This window comes from Ursus maritimus, unplaced genomic scaffold (genome assembly GCF_017311325.1).
Source record: "Ursus maritimus isolate PB19 unplaced genomic scaffold, ASM1731132v1 scaffold_7, whole genome shotgun sequence".
In the NCBI taxonomy this organism is placed as follows: Eukaryota; Metazoa; Chordata; class Mammalia; order Carnivora; family Ursidae; genus Ursus; species Ursus maritimus.
This window is the reverse complement of record NW_024426885.1, coordinates 82520024-82527540: the sequence shown is the minus strand read 5'-3', so window position 1 is coordinate 82527540 and position 7517 is coordinate 82520024.

The window sequence follows — 7517 nt, the reverse complement described above, 5'->3', positions numbered from 1 at the left end:
CCAGTAGCTTCTCCTTTGGTTCCAAAGGACTTTCTCATGCGGTGCCTTTTAACCCACTGGAAACAACTCAGACTGCAAAATTTAGGAAAGGACTGAGCTCCTGTAACACTGTATGGCCTCCATAGGCTCTGTCAGATCTCTCCTGTAGGAAAAGGGCAGAATGTGTTTGTCCGAACATGTCTGGCTAGTAACCCCCCCCCCCAACATACTGGATGATAATTCTCTAAATAGGCTTCCTCCTAGTAAACCCAGGTTTTTGGAGGAAACACAGACCACGCATAGCAAAGGGGACTCTGACTCTCTATCACTGTTCCTCCTAATAGATGTGGGGGCTTCTCCCTCACTCTTTTCTGGGGTTAATGGCTATAACTGAAGCCAACTATGGTTAGTCTCCCTCAGGAGGGGGACTTTAGGCAATGTTCCCAAGCAGCTGCCAAAACTCCCTTTGTTTCAGGGAAATTCTCTGCCTTCTCTGGCCTGATATGGACTGCCTATTCCCCCCTTGTTGGCGGGAAAACATGGCATCTGCTCCTCTGTTGGAGCTGGTGAGCTCTAGAACTGGGAACCCTTTCTCTGCCTTCTGGCAGCACTCTGCCTCTTCTTTCTCCCCTCCCCCTTCTGTTTCTGCACCACCTTGGGTGCAGCCTACATAACTGGCTTCTAGGCCATCTTCAATGCCTCAGGCACCATAGCTCCTTCTCCCTTCACAGCCCCTGGACCTAACACCATCCACTCCCGATTTCCCCACCAGTGTCTCAAGTAAAAACTGACAATGGGGAGGATCCAGGTGGAACATAATTCAGTATTTAAACTAAGTTAAGTTTGCTGGTTTAATTAAGATAGACATGTTTTTTAAGTTATCAGCAGTAAACATGAAACTTTTATTCTACTGAGGCTTGCTGAAGGTCAAATAAGCTCATGTTTTCTCTTGCAATTTGTTAGCAAAAAGAAGACTAAAACGATGGTTAATTGTCTATCTCATCAAAGTTTTCATGAGTAATTGTTAAGATAGTTTTCAAAGTCTTTGGTAACCTGAAACTTTAAAGTTTTGCTTGGATGATAAATAGGATTGAATTCATTGGACATCTAGGTCTTTTCCAAATAGGATAAAGCACTAAATCATTGATAACTGGACATAGGTTTGTGCTTTTTGACTTCTTATTGCAAAGAAACTAAGGATATTTAAATCTGTTGGTAAATACGTTTTGTGCTTAATTGATTCATAAATTTGCCATCTAAAGAATTCTGGTGTAACAGTTCACAACTGGTTACTACTTAGACTTCCCTGGAGACTAAGGTTTCTAAGAGTGCAAAATTCTGCTTAATGTAATTAAGACTGATGGAAATAAGGGAAGCAACTCTGTATGTAGAAAAGTAGGAGATATGTAAGAAAGATATAAGGAATGTGAATGCATTTTTTTGAAGGTAAAAAAAAGGTAATTTTGTCCTGAAGACTGGTTGTTTGGAAAGAAATGACTTGGGACAAAATCTGAATGCAAAGGAAAGTTGCAGAAGGTTTGTGATGGGAAAACTTTGGAACAGAATTTTAGGTGTGGTCAGGCTAGACGAAGGTTGAAATGAATGAATTTTAAAGTACACCAGCATAAGATCACAAAAAGTCTGCTTTCTCTGTTCAAAAAGACAAGTTCTGTTGAATTATTGGTCTGCTCTTAATAAGAAAATACAGTTGTTTTCTCTTCGTCTGTCCAGAAAAATCAGTTTTATGTTTTACCTTTATCAGTTCTTTGATAATCCTGATCTTATTTAGGTATGTGCTTTAAAACTTCCTGAGGTTTTACCAAACTTCCCCAAGATTTAAATCATGAACAAAGTCTCGTTGGCTAATTAGGCTTCATTGTTTGGTTATGTTACGTTCTGATATAAAGTCATCATCACTCCATATTCTGGATATTGAAATGTTATGTGTCACAGTAATAACTGAGTTTCCTTGTCAATTTTATCATAATGAACTTTCATATCAGATCATTAACAACATCCAATTTATAATTGTTCTTATTATCTTGAAAAATGAGTTTTATCTTCAAGGAGGTTCACATAAAGGACTTTAGGACAATACAGGTATTCAATATCTTTAAGATCATAAAACTGAAATGGGTAAGAATTTCCAGAACTAACTAAAAGCTTCATTTAAACTGAACAAGAATTAGTAACATGGGACAAAATGAACTAAAAAGATGATTACAGTGTTGTGACTGTTGTTTGAAACATTCCTGTTTCTCTAATGATACTCTTCCAGATTAAGGAAACTTTGTCTTAAGATATCTATGACTTACAGGAACGTGATGAAATATTCATTGTGAACAAACTGAAGCATTTAACTTTTCTCTCTACCTGAACCCTCCGAAATTAAAAAGGTCTCAGTAAGTATTCTTTCTTCCATGGCAATCATAGTCATTTGCATAAGTTCAATAAGAATCTGTTTTCCTTGTAACAGGCCATTGGAAACATTGGTTATTGTAAACATTGGAAACATTGGTTATTTTACCAAGACTTTGACTGGAATGTCATATTTGAGAAAGACATGCATAGACTCAGATATGAACAAACAGCTTTAAGGAACTAAGGTTGACTTAATGAAACATGGAGCCATAAAGCCCCTTGGAACTGCTGGCCTGATACCTTGCTTACAGAGTTCCCAGCGGCCTCACCAGGTGAGTAAAGAATGTCACTTCCTGGCAAGTGCAGGAAATTCAGGATACTGGGTTGGGGACCTCATGAAGAGGAATCTGCCCACAGCTACAGGTATTGCAGGCATGTCTGATGGCAAGTACTTGGCTTGGCTTCTGGCCTGGAGAGGTTACTGCAAGTTCAACCTAGAGATTCCTTATGAAAGTTCCAGCAAAGCAGATTCTAAAAGATCCATATGATCAATCATTATTCTTGCTGAGCTTATGTAAATGATTAGGCCAAGTTTGTTAAAACTGGACTTGTTTTTCAAATAAATTAGTCCTGATTTGGCTATCTCTGATTAAAAATGAGGGTTATTTTAGAGAAAAATTATGTTTCAAAAACACACCTTTGTGGATGTTAAATTCTAGATCTGATTGTCTTTAAATGTTTGCTGTTCACCTAAGCTAGACAACTTGAGGTAAACTTTAGAGAAATTGCACAATACCTCATATAGACAAAATTCATGCATTTTATTCTGTGGGGATAACAACAAGACCCCATGGACATATGATTATTTGAACTGGAAAATGGGATTGGTTCCCCAATGATTGTATAACTCAATTAGCGCCTTGACCAATTCTGCATGGCTGGGATGATGAATCTGTTCCTTAAAAGCCAGAGCATACCCCACTGGATAGGGTTAACCATGGGCTTGTGGAGATAATGGATGATGCACTTGGGGATGCCCTTATCTCTTGACAAATCTTCTCCCATTTGTCAGTGATTCCTTATTATTAGGATACTGTTAAGGCTGGCCCTCAAACAAAAAGGGCTTCTTGATGGTTTCATCCATCATAGTCCTATTTATCCTAAAAGCTGCCTCTATGGATGTACAATTGTAAACAAAGGATTTACCCAAGCATACAGCAGCCCTTCTGGTAAAAGCAGCCTCAAAGCTCACTACGGGACAGCCCCTAACTGTAATAACTTCAAATCAGGTCCAGGATACCTTAGAGACCAAAGGCCATGAATAGATGATGGGAGGTCAACTTATTAACTACCAGGCTACACCTATAGATATGCCTGAAATAATACTTGAAACCCGTCAGACTTTAAACCCAGCTACACTTATGCCTGGACCTGACTATCGTACTTCTATAGAGCATAACTGTTCAGAGGTTATTGATCTTGTTTATGCTAGTCAACCAGATTTAAAAGATGCCCCTATTGAAAATACAAATGACAGGTGGTTTACTGATGGCAATAGTTTCACAGAAAAGGGAATAAGAAAAGCTGGGTATGCTATAGTGCTCACTTGTGCTTTCAATTGCCAAAACCTTAAAAATTAATATTTATACTGACTCCAAATATGCTTTCCTAGTCCTACATGCTCACAGAGCACTTTGGAAGAAAATGGGATTATTATCAAGCCATAACTCCCCAATCAAATATGGGCCTGAAATTATTACTCTTCTTAAGTCTGTATACCTACCTAAGGAGGTAGCTGTGATTCACCTCAAAGGATATGACCTTAGGAACCACTGAAAGTAATACAAGGTTTACACCAGAATACTGATTTGGGTAAAAAGGCCATGGAGGTGACAAAAACTTTGCTAAGAAAAACTGTCCCTACATTTCGACTCCCTTGGTCCCTACAAAGTAAAAAGAGACTGTATTTGACTGTCTTTGATTACAAACTCAAGATATGGCCCTCCAAAACTAAATAGCCCTTGGTATCTTGACTGCAGTTAAAGGAGGCCCAGAATTAGATGACTGTCTTCTAATGGGACCCAGTGGTTATGTGACTCTAACTTGTGTCCATAGCCTCCCCCAGGCTGGAAGGCCACTGTACTTTGGGTTTTGCCTGGGTGCACAGATACGTTATTAAAACCATTACCAACCTGGCCAACCTTCCAAATTTAAAACAATGGTGGACACGTTCTGTGTCTCACTGGGATGACCAATTAACATCCATTTTTATTCCCTCTTTGGGACTGGAGGTAGTGTTTGGCACATGGAAGCTCTCAGTAAGGACATGGTTAAAGACCTAAGCGATACTCAAAATGGCATTTCCCTATTAAATACTGAAGTGACACAAATGCATAAAGCAGTTTGACAAAACAGAATGGCATTAGATGTGGTTTTTTTTATAATTATTTTTTATGTTATGTTAGTCACCATACAGTACATCCCAAGTTTTTGATGTAAAGTTCGATGATTCATTACTTGCATATAACACCCAGCGCACCATGCAATACGTGCCCTCCTTACTACCCATCACCAGCATTAGATGTTTTAACTGCTACACAAGGTGAAAGCTGTGGTATCACAAACACAGAACGCTATGTAAATGTTCCAGATTACCACAAAATACTTCTGGGTTTCTGACATAAATACTCAAATTGGAGCTTTAAATGATCCCTCTTTTTCCTTAATGATTGGTTAAACTTCTGGACTGGAAAAGGATTTTTGTCAACTACCAAAGGACTCTTACTTGGGCTTTTCTTTTTGTCACACTAATCATGTTTTGCTGTTTTCTCCCTTCTCTCTCCACCCGGTATCAAGACCCCTTCACTGCCATCACTTCCAGCCAAGACATGATCCTTTCCACTCAGGGAGATCCACACATGCAGTCTCCCTTGGATTCAACCAACTCTTCCTTTTGTGACTCCTGTACCTATATAAGCCCCAACTGACCAAGGTTGACCCATAGGTAGGGACCTCTCTATACCCCTATTCAGCAGGAACAAGTTAAAGAAGATGAGACCTTCTACCCTCAGCAACCTTAAAGATTTAAGGGTCAGAACTGTTCAGGAGGAAATGATATGGGAAACTAAGGCAGAAGAAAAATTATTAAATTTCCTTGCTACCTATAGCCTATTGACAAGTCTTTGAAGCAGACAGAGTGACACTCCTCTAGGGACTCAACTGCCTCAATGTTAATAGTTTGCTAAGGGCAAAAGGCAATCCTAGCCCAAACCCCCTTTCCCCAACCAGGATCCTGTAAGTCTACCTTAACATATAAAAATTCCTTTGGAAACTTCATGTTTCCTTTGGAAACAACCCCCCAAGATACGTGTTGGCAATCATCCCCCAAGCATATGGCCCACCAATATACATCTGAAGGGTCTCATGACTAAGGTTTTATTAGATGGTAATAAATGACCTTTTCCCAACAATAGATAGCCCACTCAAGGTCCTGAAAACCTTGCTTCCAAAATTACTTAGACACTGATTCTATCCCTAACGTCCCCCCCCACTCATAGGTATATAATCACCACCCCTCACGACCCCATTGCAGCTCTTTCTGCCCACAAGTCCTGTCCCATGCCTTAATAAAATCACCTTTTTGCACCAAAGATGTCTCAAGAATTCTTTCTTGGCCATCGGCTTCGAACCCTGTCTTTCCTACATTACAAACTACCTGCCCAGAAGACTTTGTCTCAGTCTTCACTTCAGAGGAACCCTGGCTAAGATACCAATGGTTTAACCAGTTCAAAACTTCTCTTCCTACCAAGTCTCTCCTTTGGAGAGAAAGGGGAAGGACACAACTAGTATCAGCACAGAGGATTCACAAGGCCACCCAGCTGCAGAGACATGTTAGGGAACAAAAGATTCAGGAACTAATCATACTCTCCTGAAGGAAAGCAAATCAGTAATTAGGATAAAATCTCCAGGGAGGGTAGGGGGAGAAGGGAAATGACTTTAGCAAATGCATATTTAATGACTTACCAAGATAAAATAATTAGGCATAGTTGACTGAACTGTGGGCAGGAGTGCGGGGGGTGGGGGGGGTGGGGTGGGAAAGCTGTCACAACCGAGATATCAAGTAATTAAGTCTCAAGTGCTGTTGTGGCCCAAAGAGATTTAACTTTTTAGAAATTTTAATATTTGACTCAACTTTTGAAAAGCTGGTCATATCTAAGCCTTAAGGCAAGTTAGCTGTGAGGGGAGCAGAGGGGCATTTGGAAATCTTGTTGCACTGGGAGGTGGGCGTTCAGCAGCAGGAGTTGGGCCCTGCCTGAGCTGGCAAACCGGGTAGAACAAGAAGAGAAATGTGCAGGGCACCTGGGTGGCTCAGCGTCAAGCATCTGACTCTTGATTTGGGCTCAGGTCATGATCTCAGGGTTGTGGGATCTGACCCTGCATCTGGCTCTGTGTTGGGCATCGAGCCAGCTTGGGACTCTCTCCCTCCCTCTGTGCAACCCCCCCCCAAGCACGCTCTTTCAAACAAAACAAAACAACAACAACAAAAAAACAAAAAACAAAATAAAACAAAAAGAGAGAGAAAGGGAACTTGAGGCAGGGTCCCTGCTAAGTGCTTGAGGTGCATTCCCTATTCAACTCCACAATAACCCTTGGAGGAAGGTAACCCGAACCCCATGGCACAAACAAGCTGAGGGGCAAGTTGGGTTATTTGAGCTTGGATATGTTCCAAATTTGACACTTCAAGACTTGGGTCCCAGGGTGTCCTGCACACATTGACTATAGCTTGACTGTAATTATTCCTTGCTGAAAGAGGAGGAGGATATGAAGGTAGCGTTGATGTTTTTTATATTCCTTATGCAAATGGCACAGGTTGTAATATAAATCGGGTGAAATGTGCTTAAGCCCACAGACTGAGGTAGGATTATGGCACTGAGTTTCCCACAGGCAGAAAATAAATGCACTGATCACGGTTAGCCAACCATTCGCCTTCCCCTGGCAATCACAGATTTTATGGCAAGTTGAAGAATTAATGTTCTAGTTTTCTCCCCAGAGTCTATTGACTTTATTTTGTTTGAGTTTGTGTCAATTCCTGAGAGATGAATCAAGTCAGAAGCACTCGATATAAAGTTTCTGAATCTATCAAGTTTGTGGACCTGAATGTGGCGGATGCCCCAGTT